At 43.0% G+C, this 21696-nt stretch overlaps 1 long non-coding RNA gene across 1 annotated transcript in view; it reads right to left on the reverse strand.

Moving 5' to 3' along the window:
- The window catches only part of LOC311608109, a 53025-nt gene that overhangs the window by 15795 nt on the left and 15534 nt on the right, over positions 1 to 21696 (reverse strand). Inside the window, exons 2-4 of the long non-coding RNA XR_014782836.1 lie at positions 19182 to 19228; positions 2244 to 2578; positions 1562 to 1618 (exon numbers count right to left, since the gene is read on the reverse strand). This is a non-coding gene — a long non-coding RNA (uncharacterized lncRNA). The remainder of the gene's footprint in view (positions 1 to 1561; positions 1619 to 2243; positions 2579 to 19181; positions 19229 to 21696) is intronic.

Consider the following 21696-nt stretch of genomic DNA (forward strand, 5'->3'; position numbering starts at 1 on the left):
CCAGCCCCCGCTATCCTTACTAGGGGACCCACATGAAAGCTGAGCTGTCCATCAGCTACATCTTTGTAAGGGGCCCTCTGGGTCCTGGTGAGTTGACTCTGTTGGTCTTCTTGTGAAGATCTCCAGGTCTTTTCCTCCTTACCCCACTTTTCCACAAGACTTCCTACTCATTGCTCAATGCTTGGCTGTTGAGTCTTAGAATCTGATCAGCAGAGTATCATGAATACTGTCAGGGATTGGTTCTCTCCTATGGGGTGAGTCTTGGGTTGGGCCAGGCATTGGTTGGACCTTCCCTCAATCTCTGCTATATCTTTATCCCTGCACCTCTTATAGGCAGGGTGAATTTTGGGTCAAACTTTTTGTGTGTGGCTTGGTGTTCCCCTCCCTCTATTAGGAGACTTGTCTGGTTAGATAGGTGTCCTGTTTAGTCTCTTTGGCCCCTGCTAGAGTCTGCTAGAGTCCACTTATATCTTTCCAGGAACCTACCCTGACTTAGGTCTCCATCTTGCCACAGAGATGCCTCCACTCATAGTTTTTCTTTTCTCTACAGGCCTTCTGCCCTCCTGCTCCCTGCTGTCCCCACTCTCTTTTCTCTCTGTGTTCTCTCTCCTACTTTGTTCCCTATCTTTGACCACTATCTCTGTCTATTCTATTTCCCCTTCTGAGTGATATTTAAGCATCCTCTGGTGGATCCTCTTTATTCCTTATCTTCTTTGGGTCTGTGCATTGTAGTGTGTTTATCCTGTGCTATATGACTAAAATCCACTTATAAGTGAGAACATATCACTTATGTCTTTCTGGGTCTTGGTTACCTAATTCAGGGTGGGTGGATTTAGCACAGAATTCTACCAGACATTCAAAGAACAGTTAATACCAATACTGTGGAAGGATGGTGGGCTTTGCCCCAGGTGAAAGCAGTCTTGGCAGCAGGCTATGCCCCTGGGAGACACCAGGGATACCCCACTGATATGGACATTGTGATAGACTGAGAGGAGCCATCCTGGGTCCGGAATTTAGGAAACAGACCAGGGACTCCAGCTGGGCTATTGTGTTTTCAATCAGAACATCAATGGGAGGAAGGAACCAGAGGAAAGACTAGAGATTGCAGACCTATAGAGAGGGAGGCAGGCAGAAAGGTGAGAGAGAAGGCTGCAAGTTAGGACCAAGAAGGTGTGGATTGCTTCTAACTGGGAGAGGATCAGCCTGCAGGGAGAGGGTCAGCCTGCAGGAAGAGGGTCATCCTGCAGGCCTGGAGATGCCTAGGGATTCGTCCCATGGAACTGATAGCCAGAAGGTTTATTCTTGTTACCCTTAACCTCTTTCCCTTCCCGTATAGGATAGTTGGGTTGTATAATAAAGTCTAATTGTTAAGAAACAGAGCCACTACAATACTCCTCAAACTGTTCCACAAAATAGAAACAGAAGAAACATTTCCAAACTCATTCATGAAGCCACAGTCACCCTGATACCTAAACCACACAGAGACTCAACAAAGAAAGAGAATTTTCAGACCAACTTTACTCATGACCACTGATGCAAAAATACTCAATAAAATACTTACAAACGAATCCAAGAAAGCATCAAATATATCATCCACCATGATCAAATAGGCTTCATCCTGGCAATGCAGAGATGGTTCAGTATATGAAAATCCATCAATGTAATCCACTATATAAAATAAACAGGGACACAATTTTTAAAAATAAAGTGGCAGGAAACTGAACAATGTATACAAACATGGTAGACGTCGTTTGAAAAAGTGTCAGAGGCAAACACCATAACTGATCTACTCACAATCAACTCAAACTTACGCTGCTTTGTAATTCAGATTCCTCAGCTTAAAAGGAAAATTGAAGTTACCCCAAGGAGCCCTTATAGGCAGAACCAGTAAAGGGCAGTAGAAAAATATCAGCGAGTCACCCAAAGTGCTTCTCTACACGGATTCCCCTATGGTAGCCAAAGTACTTTTCTACACAAATTCCCCCATGGTGGCCATCTCATAAGGAGATAATAAAGCTGCCTTTCATGAATTTACAGTATATAATTGAGAGAGAGAGAGAGAACCCATCTTTGCCTCTGAACATGGAAGTAATCCAAATGGTTAAAATGGGACTGCTGGCAGAAAGGACGGAGTCCTCTGGAGCTCAGAAACTGTAAATCAAAGCCAGTGTGCCTGCAGATGCTGCAAGCCCACACATTTAGATTGTTGGCAAGTCTGGTGGAAATGGAGCCAGGAACAATACCGTGTTTCAATGGAGCCTCTAAACCTGATGGTCCCTCCGCATGTTTCAAGCATATGTTTGGGCCAGCAGGGTCTGTGATGACAGCTGAAGATCCTCTCCAGAAGCTGTCAGGGATGGCGTTGTAAAAGACCCTTAGGACTATCACATGCCAGTAAGGGTGTATGCCTCGTGTTAGCATGAGATGTGCCTATGTGAACACAGCATGTGCCTGGAGATGACGACGCTTCTCTGAAGAGGCTAGACTGCTTCCCATTGGCTAGTCCTGCTGCCAGGGTCTATGGAGCTGAGGGCCTTGCTCTGCCATCACTGCACCATCTCATTTCCTCACAAGTCACCTAGGAAAGATCCAATCATCATTAGACATCTTAGTTTGCAGGTCTCTAAACAAAGCAGCACACCATTTTCTTCAAGTGGCTCATCGCCACGAAGAGTATTTGGAACAGGTAACTTGTAACTTGGTATTTCTAAGTCATATGAATGAAAATTCCTATTATTGTCTAAAGAGAAAAAATAGCCTAGAAATGATTCATTGAGAGTTCTTGCCATGGGTTCCTATTTGCTAACCAGATGATCACATTTATTACTTGACACTTTAGTTTGCCGTATTATTCTACAAAATAGCAACAAACCATTGCTCTGGTTCCAGAACTATCCTATTTTTAATACTGCATTGCTTTTTAAAAGATTTAAAAACTTGGTAAAAGAAAATAAAGCAAAAAAAAAGGCTGAAAAAGCTTAAAACTTGAAAAACAGAAAAGAGACAAGCATTTCTTCTAAACAACTTGAAATATGGTAGCTGTGTAATTTAAAAAAAAAAACCTCTTACCTATAAATGATAGTGTCACTGATACCCATATTTCCTAATATAGCATTCAGAAACAAGTTAGGACAGGACAGTGTTTGCCAAGACTGATTTAAGATTCTAAGACTCTATCATGGTCACTTCGTTATGAAAATTTTCTCTTCAAGGAACAAGAAAGCCAAGACTGTCGCCCTCTTGCCAACTATAAGACCACTGTTCTGTTCATTCGGTCTCTAAAAGGAGAAGGGTTTAATTTTTTAAAAAAAAATCTTGTTGAGACATTTTGAAAATGAAGAGGGAGGGCAGCTTCCTGCAGATGTGTCCCGCGGACTTGAGAAAAAAGTCCAGCAGACAGAGAAAGAGAACTTAGCTTTATAGCCAACGAATGGGTCAGTGGGACAACTTGTTTCCCTGCACTGTCATCCGTCATGGACAACTGAAACACAGTCAGCAACCAGTGTCACACGGCCCAAAACTAAGAGAAAATTCAGTAATTTACTCCAAAATAGGACTAAAACTTTGAGGATGTTTCTACAGAGCAAAGGCTGTCAATGCACCCGACGTCAGTGGAGATTTGGAGCAGACGGGTCAGGATGACTCATCTCCTGAGCTACAAAATTGTACAACTTTCTCAGACACATTTTCAGTTATGGGCCAAGCAGTTTTTCTTTTGTTACTAATTTACCTTTATTCTCGAGAACTCCACACATTTACATGAGGAAATATGATAATATCTACCCTCCATTCCTCCCCCGACCCCAAAATCCCCTGTGTGTTCCCTAACAAACTTCCATCCCAACTTCTTTTCTCTGGTTTTTGTTCAATAACCCACTAAGTCCAGTTTGTGCTGTTCATATGCGCATGGGTATGGGGCCATCCTCTGGAGCACAGGAAATCTTCCATTGTACACATCCTCAAGAAAGTGATTCTCCCTCCCTGAGTGTCTGTCACCTTCCAATAGCTCCTCAGTAACAAGTAAGGTCTGGAGTGTCCTCCTGCCCCATCCTGTTACAGGATCTTTGATCCCATTGTGATTCCTGAGATTGAACTGTAAATCCCTGTTTTTTCATGGTTGAGCCCTAACACATCGTTAATGCAAGAACTCTCTGTTTATTGTAAACAGGGGATTAAGATTCAGCCAGCCTTACACACACCTTTAATCCAAGAGCTTCTGTACATAGGATTTAATAAAGTTAACCCCAGGCCAACAAGCAGAGCAGAAACCAGCTGACAGGGATTAAAAAGTAGGAGGAACTTTGAGTTGAGGTGTATTTAAGACAACGTGTAAAAGGGGTCTTTGGTCTTAGCTTGGCTCTTAGCTCTCTAGCTCTTGAGCTCCTCAGCTCCTCGGCGTTTGGCTTTTCAGGCTTTGAGCTAGCAAGCCTTTGGCCTTGGATCATTTGGGGCTTTTCCTCCAGGGTGGCCAGCTGAGCTAGTGAAGCTTTTGGGCCTTTTTCATCTGGACGTGAGCTGAGTAGGAAGGTGAGCTGGGTGCTTTCTCAGCCTCTCTTAGCTAGCTGGTTTTTCACCATAGCATCTGGCTCTTGAGTCTTTATTGGTAAAATAGAACAACGAGGCATTTTCAATGAAAACAATACCATGTATTTAGAACTTTTGGCTGCCTTGATATTGTGAGGGTACATGGAACACAGCGGCTGTGGCTCCATGAAGTGCCCTATTACGTCCTGACAGCAGCATTCATGGCACTTCCCTCAACCCTTTGGCTCTTACTTTCTGCTTCTTCTTTCAAGATCTTCCCTAGAGTGGAGAGATGATAAAGATGACCTGCTGAACCCTAAGCACTCAGTCCCTTATAGTCAAGAGTTTGACCTGTGTTCCTGCCTATTCCACACATTCTAAATCTAAACATCACCATTCCCAGGACTTTGATAAATTGGTTGGCTTCCATTTTAGGATTCTTCTGTAAGTCTACCACTATGAAAACTGATCTATCCTTACGGATGCACTGTGTGGCTCCATATACAGACCTGCTCCCAATGAAATGTAGCTCTGCAACAGGAGGCTTTGTTGCTGCCCCTCACTGCAAAACCCCCTTTAAAAAAAAATAAAAAAAATAAAAAAAAACTAAACTTTTAAGCTAGTATATAAAGAAGTACATTATGACATTATGCATATATTTAAATATGCTTTGTTCTTATTCATCCTCTTCCAGCATCCTCCCCCATCATCAGAGCAATTTCATATCACATGTATTCTATTCCCCTCCCTTTTCCCCATCTTCCACCCTATAAGATCTTTATCCCCCTCTCAAGGTCACTGTTATACTTCTCTCTCTCTCTCTCTCTCTCTCTCTCTCTCTCTCTCTCTCTCTCTCTCTCTCTCTCTCACACACACACACACACACACACACACACACACACATGCCTTCTGATATAAATTTAAATCTAGATCCCACATATGAGAGAAAGCATAGGGTATTTTGTCTTTCTGAGTCTGTCTTATTTCTCTTAACAGTGATTTCCGGCTCTATCCATTTTCCTTCATTGCTGAATAACATTCCACTGTGTATATGTAACACATTTGTTTATCCATTCAGCCAGCCATGGACATCTAGGCTGCTTCTGCTTCCTAGATGTAGTAAGCCATAAAGCCATAAACACGGACGCGTACTGTAGTACTGTTGACTTAGATTCTGTTGGCTATACACCAAAAGCAATATAGCTGGGTCGTAAGGTAGTTCTATTTTTAGTTTTCTGAGGAGCTGGTTTCTAAAGCGGCTGCTCCAGTTTCAATTCCCACCAGTTTCAAACCCTTCAGCTTTCATACTGGGCAGTGGTAGCAAGAAGCCACACAGTCTGGGAAGGCTAAGCTACTGAAGCCATGTCCACTTAAAGAATGATGAGAGCCACAGCAACAAAGTCACTTTTGCTGTTGAGCTCAGTTTTTCCCATCTGTTCTCAGTAGCCTTGAGACCTGGGGGCTAAATTCTTGCCATTTCGTCACCTCCACCAACTATTATCACAATTTCAGTTAATGATTTTAAAGAAAACCCTTAACCATCACCAATCATTTGGAGGCCAAATGAAACAGAAAGCTGAGCGCCATGGGCAGGATCTTCCGCTCCAACCAGACTGCAGACAGGCAGAGGGGAAGGCAAAATGCACTAAAAATAGCCAGTCAGTTGAAGAGAAGGACACTAAAAGTCTGGAAATGAATAAAAGTGGGTGGGTGAGCATGGAAGTCAACATCTGTAATCTCAGAACTGAAGAGACAGAGGCAAGAGGACTGTGCGTACAAGGTTATATGGCTAAGACAAAAACCAACTGGTTGATTTACATAGTTTTAATTTATTTTCATTCTATTTTACCCACATTACATCTTGATTGTAATCCCCTCACTCTTATCTACCTGTTCCCTCCCCCCCACCATCCTCACCCTATTCCCCTCCTCTAGACCTCTGACAGGTGGGGTCTGCAGGAAAGAGCCCTATTTTCTTGTGTCCTTCCAAATAAACAACTGAAGTAAGTCATTTTGGGGTTTCATTTGGTTTTCCCACCTTCAAGAAAAAAACCATGAATCTCTTAGAAACATGTCACATTTCATAGTGTTATGGCATTGTTTCCTAAGCTGATTCCTAGTGGAGGCCTCAATAATATGATATGCTAACAGGACAAGCCTCTCCTCAGAGCTACAAAATTCCCCTCCTGCTGTGATGATCCACAAAAGTTTCAATTATTTGTGAGAACTTTCTTTTTCCTTTTCTCTTTCCTGTGTGATGTGGCTCACCGTTTTCCCTGCATCTTATTGGGATAACGCAAACAGCAACCCCTGGAAATCTTGCTTGGAAATACTCAAAGACATAATGACCTCCATATGCAACCCCTTTACAGCTGCCAAACAGTCTTCACTCATCCCATATAATCTTTACGACATCTCAGTAGGTCGGGGAGATGTAGCACTCTAATAAAAACATGGACGCCCAGGCACATCATATATCTACCTTAGGACAAAGCTGCTTCTCCGAGTACAATGCACTCCTAATATAGGCCACCAGGTCTCACTGGCCAACTACACCCACATACTTCAGTGTGTTAATACACTTCACACATGTTCAAACTCTTTATTTTTTTCTTGGTGAAATATTTTCCCGGCCTGGGTATCTCACTAAACTTTAACTCGGGGCCATAGTTCTAACACTGGATTATCAGGAAGCCTTTAACCCCAGGCTTCTTCCATTTATTGAAAATTATGTCTATCCTTTCTCCTAGTAGACGATGAGGCCAGAAACTAAAATAACAACAACAAGAAGAACACAGTAAATCATATACATACACACACACACACACACACACACACACACACACACACACACACACACACACCCCTTATTGACAGGAGATATGCTCTGAGACCCACAGAAGGTGCCTAAAACTTTAGATAGTACCAACCCCTATGTGTGAACTGGGCGATACCACACACCTAATCTAATAACCCAGAAGATGCAAATGAGTAGTGGGGAAGATAACGTATACAGAGCAGATACACTGACTTAAAGGACAACTCCTGTCCTGGGTGGACAGAATGAGATGGCACAAGATTTTATCACGCTACTCTGACTGGTGCATAATTTAAAACTTAGGAATCTTGTATTGATTGTTCTGTTTTGTTTTTTTAACTACAATTGATCCAGTTAATGGAAACTGAGGGAAGATAAAACACAGCAAGACAGGACCTTTGTAATGGCAACTACTAGTCAACATAGCAGACCTTACAATAGGCATCATAGTCTATCCTTATAAGGGCTCTGTATATGGTAAGGTATTCAAAATTCTTATATGGTATTGGGGGGGGGGGGCGCTGGGAGGGGAAGTGAGGCTCAGCAAAGTTGAAAAGCTTTGTAGGGCTCCAGGTCACGTGACCACGCCATGGGTGTCAATGCCGATTCCAGCCCTACTCAAAACCCATCTACTTTTCGTGACTGGCACATTGTTTTTAGGTTCTTGATTCCCACAACCAGTGTGACATTTCTCTTGTCATTTTCACTCCTTAAGGGTGTGATATTAATTTTAAAGGGACCAAAAACAAAAAACAAAACACCATGACTTTCCCCTGCTCATATTGGAGATGTGTTTTCCTATTTGATGCTTAGTCCCCTCTTCCCTCCAACAGAGGTTTTCCTCTCCACTTCTCTTAGTTCAGTGGCCTGGAAGAAAGGACACTGCATACTCTGCTGCTGGCAAACAATTGTCCCTCACGGGCCTCAGTATCCTCCTCCAAAGCAAGTTCATTCCTGCACTTCCCCACAGTCTGCTGGTCTCCTGGACACATTCTCAAAGCCTTTAATAGCTTTCACACCTGAGATGAACATCTTCCATTTTGACTTGCTCAAGGTGAAGGACCTACAATAGTTACTCACTCCAGCCCTTGTCGGCCTTCGTCTCTGAGAGCACTGTCACTTTCAAGGGAGAAGTGTTCCCTCCGTATTTCTCACTTCTGAGTTCCTCATTCTTGTTTTCACTCCTCATCTATTCTTCAGGCAACCCAATCTTTCTCAATCCCACCCTTTCTTCAACAAGCTAATGCCTCAGGGGTGGCCTCCTGTCCCTCTTCGACTTCCATTTTGTCCCCTCATGCCTGTTTTCTCTACTACAAATTGGCTCAGTCTTCATAAGCTACAAACTCTTTCTCACCAGATCACTAAAGTGATCAAATCCTCCTTTACTTCTTGTTTACATACTTGAAACTTATAATTTGGATAAACTCTTACTGTACAACTTTATAAAGACACACACAGATGACGTAGGCCGGTGATAAACACATAGATTTAAAGTACTTAATGACAGATACAAGTTCTGCTTGTTTCTGTGACACCGCTTAAAGCATTGGGAATAAAATGATGACTCCGAATACATCTTCGGCTCAGCAAGCTATTATGCAAATGTCAAGCCACTGTCTTTGAGTTCAGAGTGGCCCTAAGTCCACTTCATTCTGCCTCTGGCGTGTCCTGGCTGCCTTGGCAGTGTCCAGAACTAAGCCTTCTGCCATGCTCACTCAAACGAGACAGCATCTTCAAGTTTAGGATATGTGAGAAGAGGGCTTTTTGCCATCTCAGAGAACTATTTCTCTGAACTGTGTTTTTATTCGGCTCTGATATAATTCACCTTTGAAACTGTATAACTTTTCTGGGCCAGGAGAGATGGCTCAGCAGTTAACAGCACTGGGTGCTGTTCAATTCCCAGCACCTACATAGTAGCTCACAACCATCTCTAAGTCCAGTTTCAGAATCGCTAATGCCTTCTTCTGCTATGTGGTAACTGAGCACACAGGTGTACAGACATATAGGAAGGCAAAATACACATACACATAAAATAAAGGGCTTCTCTTTTTTTGGATTTGGTTTGTTTGGGGTTATTTATTTATTTATTTATTTATCCATTCATTCATTCATTCACTTTAGATCCTGATTGCATACCTGCTTCTCCCCTCAGTCCCCCTTCTCATATTCTTCCCACCACTCCCCCTCTCCTTCTCCTCAGGGGAGGAAGAGGTCCCCTTGGGTACCAACCTGCCCTGGCACATTAAATTGCTAAAGGACTAGGTGCATCCTCTCCCACTGAGGCCAAACAAGGCAGCCCAGTTAGAGGAACAAGATCCAAATGCAGGCCTCAGAGTCAGAGAGGGCCCCCCGCTCCAGCTGTTGGGGGTCCACCTGAAGATCAAGCTGCACATCTGCCACATATGTGCTGAGGGCCTAGGACAGATCCATGCGTGCTCTTTGGCTGGTGGTTCAGGCTCTGTGAGTCCCCATGGGCCAGGACAGTTGACTCTGTAGGTCTTCTTGTGGAGTCCTTGACCCCTCAGCTCCCTCAGCCCTTCCCCCAACTCTTCCATTGGCCTCCCTGAGCTCTGTCTAATGTTGGGCTGTGGGTCTCTGCTCATTGGCTGAAGCCTCTCAGATGAGTTATGCTAAGCTCCTTTCTACAAGCATGTCTCTCTGTGTAATAGCACTGGCTGTCCCAGAACCCACATTGTAGACTAGGCTGTCTGTGAACTAACAGTATCCACCTGCCTCTGTCTCTCAAGCACTGGGATTAAAGGTATGTGTCACCACGCCCTGCCCAATATAAAGTTTTAATAAGTGTATATATGTGCAGGGAATGTTAGTTAACAGTTAACACCTGTGATCTCAGTGAAAAGGATGATTCCGACTCGTCCAAAGCCAGCCTAGGTTACAGACAAAAGACCTGTCAAAAACAAACAAACAAAACCCCCAAAACAAACAAAAAAACAGGGCCCAAAGATGGCACAGGGTATGCAGGTGCTTCCTGCTAAGCCTGGTGACCTGAGTTCAGTTCCTGGGATCCACAAGACAAAAGGAGAGAACTGATTGCTGCAAGTCATCCTTTGAGTCCTACATGCAAACTGTTCCTATGCGCAAACACACACACACACACACACACACACACACACACACACGCCCACACACATGCACACACATGAGCACACACACATGCCCATGCTTACACACACACATCCCCATGCACAAATAAATAATGTGCAATAAAACAAAAGTTATATATTTGTGCCCATAAAATATGTAGATGACTGCTATTTTGTATAAAGCTTACCCAGATTTAAGCAAGAATTCTTTTTGAGTCAGAAATTCTAATAATGCATCTTTGGTGAGAAAGAAAAGGATATTCTAATTATTAAGGGTTAGAGTAAACTAGCAAGGTCCACTTTATGACTTTTGCTAGTCAAATAGGAAAAATATATAATTTTGTGTGAGACACAATGGTTCTTTTTATATGTACTGTTGTGAATTTATACGTATTTATTCTATTTGTTTACATTAAAAAGCTCACATGTTGCTAAGAATAGCATGAATGGGGAAACCCTACTGTAAAGTACCAGCCCTTCAGAAAAAAACTAAATCTAAAAGGAGATTTAATTTTTATGAGTCAACCTAAAATTCTTCCTTAGTCAATCAAGCACCAAACAAGTATCTTACTCTGGGTGAGTGTCTCAGAACACAGAATGGGTAACTTGCAATCTTTCGGAGACTGGGCTCCTTTCCTACTTTCTGTGATCCTCCGCAAGGGGGCAGTACAGCTCTGAAGATCAGTCTGGCTTCCGTTGCCCTAGCTGGAATCCTTGCCCTATCTGTGTCTCTTACAGAAGGATTCTTCTTTAAGCTGAGCCTTAGTTTCTTACACAAAACAAAACAAAACAACAAACAAACAAAAAACCAGAGCCAACAGGAGTGCATGTTCTGTTAATATTAAGCTCCTATTTTCTTTATCAGCATTATGCTAACTTTCCATATGCTAGTTTCACTGGGCATAATTTATTAACCTTACATATTTTTAAATATATATAATATAATGTACACATAAGGCATATAGGTAAAGACACTAGAAACACAACATATCTATCCCTTATCTTCATAAATCCACTCAGGAGGAAAAAAAACTTAGACCCATGGAGTATAGGTAGAATAATATCTAAAGTACAGGGCAAAGAGAGAAATATTTTGAACAGATTTCGAGGACGGAGTCATCTTGCCATTGTGAAGGTAAATAGATGGATTAAAATTAAGCTGGAAATGAAAAACCATCACCTCCCAATGTCATGTTAATCCTATGTCAGGTACCTCTAAGGGTAATCCTTAGAGGGTTAGCCAAAGACACGTGACCAGGGTTCAGCCACTTAATGGTCTTTCCTAGTTCTGGGTTCCTGGGAGAAAAGGGATCCCCTGAGGAGTGTTCTGAGAGTCGAATGGAGGGTTACTGATGCTGAGGCTGCTCCCAGGAGGCTACGGTGACAGCACTGCACCGCTGCTAGCTGCTTATGGTCCCTCTGATTGCCCCCAACTGCTTCTGAATCTGCTCTGGAAACCCCTAGGCAATGTCTAAGACCCCTCTTCTTAGATCAGTGGCTCTCAGCCCTCTCAAAGCTGAGATCCTCATGTTATGGTGACACCCACCTCCACCTCAACCATAAAATGATTCCGTTGCTACTTCAGGACTGTAATTTTGCTGATGTTGTGATTGAAATGCAAATATCTGAACTGCAGGATAGCTGATGTGATGGATGGTGGGGGGCGGTGTCACGACCCACAGGTTGAGAACCTCTCTGCCTTAGCTAGTTACCCTGCTAGTTATTTCTCTGTGTATTTTAGAGGCGTTTCTATTCTTTCCAACTTTTCACCTCACCTGGCCTGATGCATCTCACAAAGGGAAACCCGAGACGTGTCATAGGAATTGTGCCCCTGAGTTCCCAACGGGCGCCTGACTGCTGCTTGCATTTACGCTGTGATTCTACGTTCTTGCCTTCCTCAGTACGGAGTGTCTTGTGACACTACTTCATCTTCGCAAACTACACGTCAAGGAAAGCATCGTCTAAATGTGAATTTCCTAAAAGAACCAAATGTTTCTACTTCCTTTGTGACTCGTTCCTTACAAGCAGGACTCCCTTACTCTTTTTCTCGTGTTCAGGGTACGGAAGAGCTACGCTGGGAGGAAGGACCCGAGGAAACAAAGAAATGACTGCTTCTTTTCTAGTTTCCCGCAGAGGTCCATGACCCATTGCTATCACTGTTTTCTTCTTAATATTAGGTTCATCAAACTGACCTTCTTGTAGGTCAAATATCAGCAATCAGGTACTCAATGTGGCGGTCTCAGACACGGGCCTAGCCTCGGCGCCAGACCACTGCCGTTGCTGGTGGATCAACAGTGAGGGAGCCGAAGCTGAAGACAGCCACCCTCTAAGAAGCCATCTAGGACCCTTAAGGCCCCTAGGAAGGGAAATAACACTCCGAAAATCACCCACGTGAATCCAGCGAGAACAGAGGAAGAGGAGAAAAATAGTGACTTGCCTCCCCTACTTAAGCGGTAGGGTACACAGGCAACAAAAGCTAGACCTTGGCACTTCCGTAGCCCCACATGCCTCCCTGGCACCCCTTATCACTTCCCAGCTGTCTCCAGATTTTATTTTGTATCCACTTGAGCTATGAGGTCACAGTTAATCCTCAAAGAATGTGTCTCGCTATAGGCAGAAACCTGACTCTTTCTTTGGGACACACACACACACACACACAAACAAAAAACAAAAAGAAACAAAAACAACTTGGTAGACCTTGGGAAAACTGCAGTTGCTTTCACATGTACAGAGCGAGCTTTTGTAGTCATCGGACTTTAAAAGCTCTGTTTGTGAGACTGCCAAAAGGTTACTGCTCCCAGAGGACAGAGCCTAAGCCCCTCCCACTGACTCATGTCAGGACTGCAGCTGCTCAAAAAGGATGGGAATTTAAAAGCTGCGGCACAAGTGGGAGAGCTGTCGCCAAAACAGCCTTGAGATTGAGGAAGGGCCGTCAATGGGAAAGTAGTGGAATGCAGGCTTGATAAAGATGAAGAGAAGCAGGAAGGAAGTCGCAAGTTCTCACAGCTGCAAACTATTCCGCCCTTTGACCTTGAAGAAGAAAATCTTAGAACTTCAGCTTCCCTCTTTTGGAGAGGTTTTCTTTGACCTAGACTTTACCCTAGAAGTCAGTACCGATAAGAGGTTTCCTATCCTACCATTGGTCTAATAGTTTTCATCGATGCTCAAAAGAAACTTCAACAGAAGTTTTACTTTTGTTTCATTGTTATTACTTCCAGGCTAATAATGTCCTAGCATTTCCCAGGGAAAGTATGTCTTAGCTCTCCTGGCTGGAAGAACCTAGAACCCAGGGGAAAACAAAACAAAAGAAAAACCATGGTAAACAGCACACTGTCATGATGCGCAGAGTTCTACGTGCCCCTTTCCAAATCCGCGGGGTCCTGCAGCTTTTCCTTCTGGCTCATCAAACAGGAAAAGTGATTTCACAAGCCTCCATCGAAGGTGTAAAGGGGAGTGTGACTATTCCTGTCAGTTATTCCACCCTCAGGGCTACAAGAAGGGGAGTGGCACACGGGACTGGAGAAATGCTCTCTGGTTGTGAGCCCCTGCCGAGGACAGGCGTTCTGGTCCCAGCACTCACTTGGCAGCTAACAACCCTCTGTAATTCCGGTTCCAAGGGAATCTCATGCCTTCTTTTGGACTCGCCGGTCACAGACAATATGTGCAAACAAAACACCCACACACATAAAATTAAAAGTTAAACATACAAAGTAAGCCAAGGCGTAGTGGTGCACACCTTTAATCCCAGCACTCAGGAGGCACAGGCCAGCAGATCTCTGTGAGTTTGAGGCTAGCCTGGTCTATATAATAAGCTCGAGGGCAGCCAGGACTGCTACACAGAAAAGACCAAAAACAAAAACAGCAGAGACAAAAAAAAGATACAAAGGAAGCCATATGCATTGTACTGAAATCTCCATGACATACTTTATGGGGATTTGGCGTTCTTCCGTGAAACTCATCAAATCACAGAGTGGGACATATTGGAGATGGAAGTGTATAAAATACTGGAAATTTCCCAGGATGCCTTTGTTTACAAAAGGAAAAACAAAACAAACAAACAAACAAAAAGCCTGCAATGGTGTTCATTATACCAACGTCCCTACTCTGAAGCCTTTACATCAGACAGAAGCACCATCAGCGTCTACGACAGAGTGCCTTGCTTTGCTAGAAAGTGCATCTTCGTGCTGTCCTTCCCAGTTGATGCAGCCTCAGAGCACTTCAGACTGTCACTAAACGCGTCTCTTTCTCATGCCTGGACCCTGTCACTACCAGCCCTAGACACATCAATCCCAACCCCCGCGCCCCCACCCCCTCCCCTAGACATTGCTTTGCAGCCTCACTTAGGTGGGTCTTGGGGGAAGCCCGACCGATTCATTTTCTGCCAGTTTCCCAGTACATTTCCACAACGATCTGAAACTATTTATAACTGCTTCACTTCCTGGAATGTTTTTGCTGCGCCAAGGAAACTTCTAAAGTTTAAGGACGTCACTTTAGAACTGGCTGCTTTTGGCTCGGGTCCTAGTTTCTTTTTAAATTCTGAAGGAAGAAAAAAAAAAGTTTCCGAAACTGATGTTTAAACTATCTCTATTAAATTGCCTTTCGTTTATTTATTTATTTTTGATAAAATTGTGCCTCCTCAGCAAAACCCCTAACTTTTAGAGGACAAAAACTATGCCAGCTATTTGCCTGCTGGTTTGCTTGCTTGTTCATTCACTGCATAGCACCCCACTCTCCTCCTGAGGCCCGCCCATAGCACCCTACACACCGTGGACAGACAGCAGCTTGTGGGTGTATCAGCATCAACTATGTATTTCACCAGTCATGCCTGTGTGTTCGCTGTGGCCAATGCTTTTTGCTCCACAGAAATATGAAAACGAGGAGACTGAGTTCTGGCCTGTGAAATACAAACTGACCTTTCTCACATAGTTAACAAGTGTAAAGCTGGGAAGGAGGGAGTCCATTACTCCCGTTCTAGAACACAGGCTAATACCACACTTATTTGCCATTGAACAGTTATTCGTACCAATCTAGCTCCCGATCCCTTTAACCTCACATCCACATTCTTTTTTCAGCTGTGTGCAATGTGTCCAGATGTTTGACCCTGTACCACACAGCTCTCATGTGCAAAGGTGTACGTAGACCTCACTCTGGGGTGTAAGCTGACTGTGGGAGAGAAATGAACAAACATGCCTGTAACTGCATTCTGTGTCTTCCTAATCTATAACTCCCTTTGTGTCCTCTGCCATCGTTACAATAGTGAGTATGGTGCCTTGTTATAACTATTAAGTATCATTTGTGTACACATTCGCGGGGTTTTTGGATTTTTAGAACTAGGCAGGTGGCTTAGAGGGTACAAGTGCTTGCTGCCAAGCCTGGTGACCTGATTAAATCTCCAGAACTTACAAGGTAGAAGGAAGCTACCCACCACTGCTGCGTGGCACACACTAAATAAATGGAATGCTTTTGTTTAAATGTCTTAATTTAAAATTAACCATGTCGGAGGTACATATGTATCAATAGTCCATAAAATTTTGTTTCTGAACTTATGGCTTTGCTTTATTAAAATAGAAAACCATCATTAGAAAGTATATATATATAGGATGGTTTAAATCAGTTTCTACGTCATAAGCACTCTAACACATAGATTGGATTATAAATTTGAGCCGTAATATTTAGAATGATGTTGGGGAGGTTTAATCTTGATTGTCACTTTGATTGAATATGGAATCAACGGAGAGACAAGGTTTATGATGCTACTTTCTGGAAGGATGAACTGAGGTAGGCAGATGATCCTCTTGAGTGGACTACACTTTCTGTGTGCAGCCCAGCTATAAGGAGCTCCTAGGGAAAAGCTTTTGCTTTTTGCCTGCTTACTCTTCACCCTTTGCTGGTAAGTGCACCTATTCTGTTGTTGTTGTTGTTGCTGCTGCTGATGGTGCTGCTGATGACCACATTGCTGCCATCCTTCTGGCATATAGAATTCTAGTTTCTTTGGCCTTCCAGTCTGTGGACTGAAGACATATTGCTTTCCAGGATTCCTTCTGGCTTTCAGCAATATATTAGGGTTGCAGAGGCATCCAGCCTTGTGGATTGAGTAGCTACCATATTTTTGGCCTCTCTCATGGGAAGACAGCTATTGTTGGACTATCAAGCCTGTATTGTGTAAGACAATCTATCAGATATCCGTTTATCCTATTGGTTACTTTCCTCCAAAGAATCATCCAATTGTGCTGGCTAGTCTTATGCTAACTTCACACAAGCTAGAGTTATCTGAAGGCAGCAGGTTGGGGGATCTCAACTGAGACAAAGCCTCCAAAAGATCCAGCTGTAAGGCATCTTCTTAATTAGTGACTGATCAGGGAGAGCCCAGCCCATTTTCAGTGGTGCCATCCCTGGGCTGGCGGTCTTGGGTTCTATAAGAAAGCAGGCCGTGCAAGCCATGGAGAGCAAGCCAGTAAGCAGCACCCCCTCCATGGCTCTGTATCAGCTCCTGCCACCAGGTTTCTGCCTTGTTTGAGTTTCTGCCTTGACTTCCCTCAGTGATTGGCATTTACCTGGAAGTTGAATGCAAACTGAAACAAACATTGCCCCCTACCCAGCTGCCTTGGCCATGGTGTTTGATCACAGCAATAGAAACCCTAACTAAGACACCAGTACAGGAATATGAACAGAGATTATCCAATTGTCTACAATATGCTATGTTTATATTCAGATGTTTGCATACAGTACTGTTAAAGTATATGTTTTTATCTGCATCCCAATCTGGACCTGATCGCCTTGATTTAAGAACAGTAGAAGGCACACTGCTTACAGAAATAAAAAAGCATCTGTTGAGCACAGATTACCTAATAATATGCTCCCATCCTTCAATAACCCCTCAGGGTGGCTGTAGTTTCTCATATCTTATAAATGGAGAAACTGTTACTGAAGTGTCATCTTCTCCAGCTCTCTGACCAGGCACTGAAAGAGCAACTGCCTGACCACAAAGTCAGTACACTTTCCATGGCTCCAGACATAACCAAGGACACAATTGAGGCTCTCAGCTGAGGCTCGCACAAAACTCTGACTGTAGCACATTCGCATATGATTATCTGTGATAGTTTTCTTGGAAAAGCAAAATCCAGTCCTCCCCCCACAAATATACCATTAATGTTTTTGTCATCAGCTAACATACAAAGTACGTTATAGAAACCCAAAGGTGTTTTTATCATTGAACTTTTAGTATTTATATTGATATTAGCATATATATTGATTTTATTAAATAATGGGTTTGTTATTACACACACACACACACACACACACACACACACACACACACACGGAGCACATATTTACTTCCTAATCTCTCCTGCCCCTCCTACTGGCTCCCCTCTCTCTTCCCTTCCTCTTCTTTCGAATCTTTTCATTTTAAGTCTAGGTTTACACATGAGAAAAAACCTGGTCTTTGTCTTTCTGAGTCTAGCCTGTTTATTCTAAGTGATCTCTAGTTCTAGCCATCTTCCTCCACATGATATATCTTCCTAGTGATTGACTACTCCATTATATGTATGTGTGTAATAAAGAGTATATACATACAGTATGCATATAGAAAGATAAACTGAAGTTTGTTTTAAAAACAGAGAACTCCAGTAATATTGTTAGCACTGGAGAGAAAAACCTGTTTCCCAAGTGTAGGACGGGGAGCGGTCTTGTGAGAGAACAGGCGAGGTTAATCCACTAGAAGACCAACCACTTCATGTGGGAGTTTGATTTTTGCCAGCTGAAAAGATCCTGTGAACAGACTCTGGGAAGAGATATGTAAATGAGCCGAAAACTGGAGGTGGGGCCTTTGGAGACTTGGGATAGTTTTGGCTGTTCATTGCTCCACTTCAAGGTGCTCCTAGAGAGAACTGCTTGAGGGAAGGCTTTGGGGCTCCAGCTCCTGCTGAGGTTCTGGGTTCTGGTTACTCCAGGTTCCAGCAGAAAAAATCCTGCTGATTACTCCAGGAGAATCATTCTTATATTTATGGTTGTGAGCCTAGCCTTTAACGGCTGAGCCATCTCGGAACTGATATCCTTACGCTTTTGTTATTGTGTGTGTGTGTTTTTTTTAAATTAATTATTTATTATTCATACAGTATTCTGCCCGCAATTGTGCCAGTAGGCCAGAAGAGGGCACCAGACCTCATAGATGGTTATGAGCCACCATGTGGTTTCTGGGAATTGAACTCAGGACCTTTGGAAGAACAGCCAGTACTCTTAACCTCCGAGCCATCTCCTCAGCTCCCTGTTATTGTGTTCTTTAATCCTCTTTTCCTATTGTTTTGGTTAGTTGGGTTATAAGTTACATATGCTCGGTTAATAAGTTGTAATAAAAAATATTGGTTAAGAAAATTGGCCCTACATACCACCATTCAGTCTCGATGTCTTAGACGCATCAAACACTTCAAACATTCTCTCCTGATGTGTACTGTCAGTGCTCAGTTTTCACAGGCATTTGAGGGTGCCCAGAATAAGGGATTTGAAGGTTTGCAATCAGGGCTGAAACTGAGAAAGGATCGGGCAAACCAAGAGACGTTGGCCACTCTCCAGACTATCTCCCTAAGTCATTCACTTCACTGGTGAAGACATCAACATTCACAGAAAAGACACCAAGACAAGCAATTACTGACCCAAGCCACGTCTATGCTGTGCTAATGAGACTTCTCAGCACGATGACAAATAACTGATGGAAATAGTTTAAAGGAGAGACTTACTTCAGGCTCCTTGTGTTCAGAGGTTTTGTTCCACAGCCTGTCAGGGCCTGTGTTGAGGCAGAACAGAATGGCACCTGGGGACAACCAGGATACAGAGCTAGCATGGAGTGAGCCTGAACTGACCGGCCTTTCTCTTCTTCCCTCTGCTGGCTTTCCAGCTGGACCCTCGCTTGGTGGACAGGGTGCTATCCACCACGTTCAGGGAAGGTGAATTGTCTCTGGAGTGGTCATAATAGATGCTCCTAAAAACGTGCTTTAGAAATGTCAGAGGTCCCAGACCTAACCAAGGGACAGAATATTCTACACAGTTAAGTGGAGAATGGGGACTGACTTTCACACGAACCCTGGTGCCCCTTATTTGGCCATGTCCTCTTGATGGGGAGGCCCGATGGCACTGGAGGAAGGATAGCAGACTACCAAGAAGAAACTTGATACCCTAGCATCATATTCAAGGGGAGGAGGTCCCCATCAGTCACAGTCATAGGGAAGGGGAATAGGGTGAAAGGGAGAGGGAGGGAGGAATGGGAGGATGCATGGGATGGGATTGCAATTGAGATGTAATATGAATGATTTTATTTTTCCATTAAAAATTTTTTTTAAAAAAAGAAAGAAATGTCAGAGGTATTTCCCAATCCAATCGAGTTGCCAGGAAAGAGTAACTATCATAGATGTTGTTTCTCTTTGGGCTTCTGTATGGAACATCAAGTTTTGCGATATGCTGCAAATTCACAAACGTAATCTGCATATTAATTCCTCATCATTCCTACATACTGTGAAAATTTGTCATGAGGCAGATTCATGAACTTCTGTATTTTCAGTACTTTAATCAGCCTCGGATCAAGTAAATACATGTGATATGTGCTTTTTGGTCTGTTTGTTTGTTTGTTTGTTTTCCCTGTTCACTTTCTTTGAAGAACTAGAAGAATTGATGTATTTATTCAAATTGTGTATAATAAGAGGGATTGTTTTATAGTAAAGGTGGCTGTTCAGGGCAATAACTAACATGTTGTCACATATCGATTTTATTTCATATGATGAGTAGTATTAAGTTACAACTGAAATGAAAAGCACTCTTGAATTCCTATCAGTGACTCCAATTCTTTTGATTAACTAGAGGGATGGTGGTGGGGAGGTGACTATTCTAACATAGGACTGATCAGTACCATCGCTCTCCTGGGTGCCTCGGCCAGTAAACAAGATAAGAGCACATTCCTTCCCTCCCTTATTGTCCCTCACATTGTGCCTTAAATTATTCATAGAGAGTGTGAAATGGTTAAGAGCACTTGCTGCTCTTGCATAGGACCCAGGTTCCAGTTCCGGTTCATGTGTTGACTCACATCCATCTGTAACTGCAGATCCTGAGAGGTGTACTTCCCTCTTTCAGCCTCTAGGGGGAGTAGGTATCTATGTGGTACACAGGCACGTATGCAGATAAGGTATTCATACACATAGAGTAAAAAATGTTTTTTTTAAAATAACATTTTTTTAAAAAGGTATTCATAGAGGAAAAATAAGTTAAAATGATGAAGAGATTCTAATCTTTGAATCCTTATTACTGGAGGAGCTTCTCTGTGTCCTCACTCTTTAGACCAGGCTGACCTCAAACTCAGAAATCCACCTGCCTCTGTCCCCCAAGTGCTGGAGTTGAAAGCCTGCTTTACCACACACAGCCTGTCTTATTCCTCCTTGTAGTTTATATACAAAATGTCCCCAAAGACTGATGTGTTTAAAAACTTAGTATTCAGTATACTAAAAAATAGTATTCAGAGGTAATCGTATCATGGAAGCTTAAACCTCATCAATGGGTTAATCCACTGATACATTCATAGCTGAACAGATAGTTGGGAGGTAGGGCCCAGTGGGAAGAGGAAAGCCACAGGGAATATGCTCTTGCCTATGGGTATAAACAAAGATATTCAGAAAGCATCTTGGTGTAATGACAAGTAAGCTAAATGGGAGAAGTAAGTTCCTCTAGGGCTTAGGTACTGTTTGGGGGCTCCTGGGGGACTCAGTCACCAACAACTCATAAGGAGGTGTCCTGCATCTGACACTGGCATTCTAGCTTCCTTGTTTAATAACTCATAGCTTCTAGAAGCTGAACTATCCAACCCTAGAAAGCAGTGGTTCTCAACTAGGGATTTGCATATCATATCTCCCATGATTTTACAGCCTCTGTTTTTCCCTGTCTCTACTCTCTTATGCATCAGGCCAAGAGGCCTTCTCTACTTTGCTGGATTTTGCAGGCACTCCAAGGTAAACATACAAATCTAAACATTTGATACTCAGTTCCACATATGAGAGAGAATATTTAGTGCCTGTCTGTTCTTGTGTTACTCCACTCAGTGGTATTTTTTCCAGTTGCACATATTTACCTGACTATCTCATGAATTCAGTTTTTAGTATTGAATAAAGTCCAGTTCTTTTCTTTGGTTCTTTTCCTCATGACAATTTTGAATCCCCCACACCTTGATCTGATAGGGAAATGGCCAAGCTCATAATGAATGCTGGTGTGTCA

The sequence above is a fragment of the Acomys minous genome (assembly GCF_964271855.1).
Source record: "Acomys minous genome assembly, chromosome: 11".
NCBI classification, from domain to species: Eukaryota; Metazoa; Chordata; class Mammalia; order Rodentia; family Muridae; genus Acomys; species Acomys minous.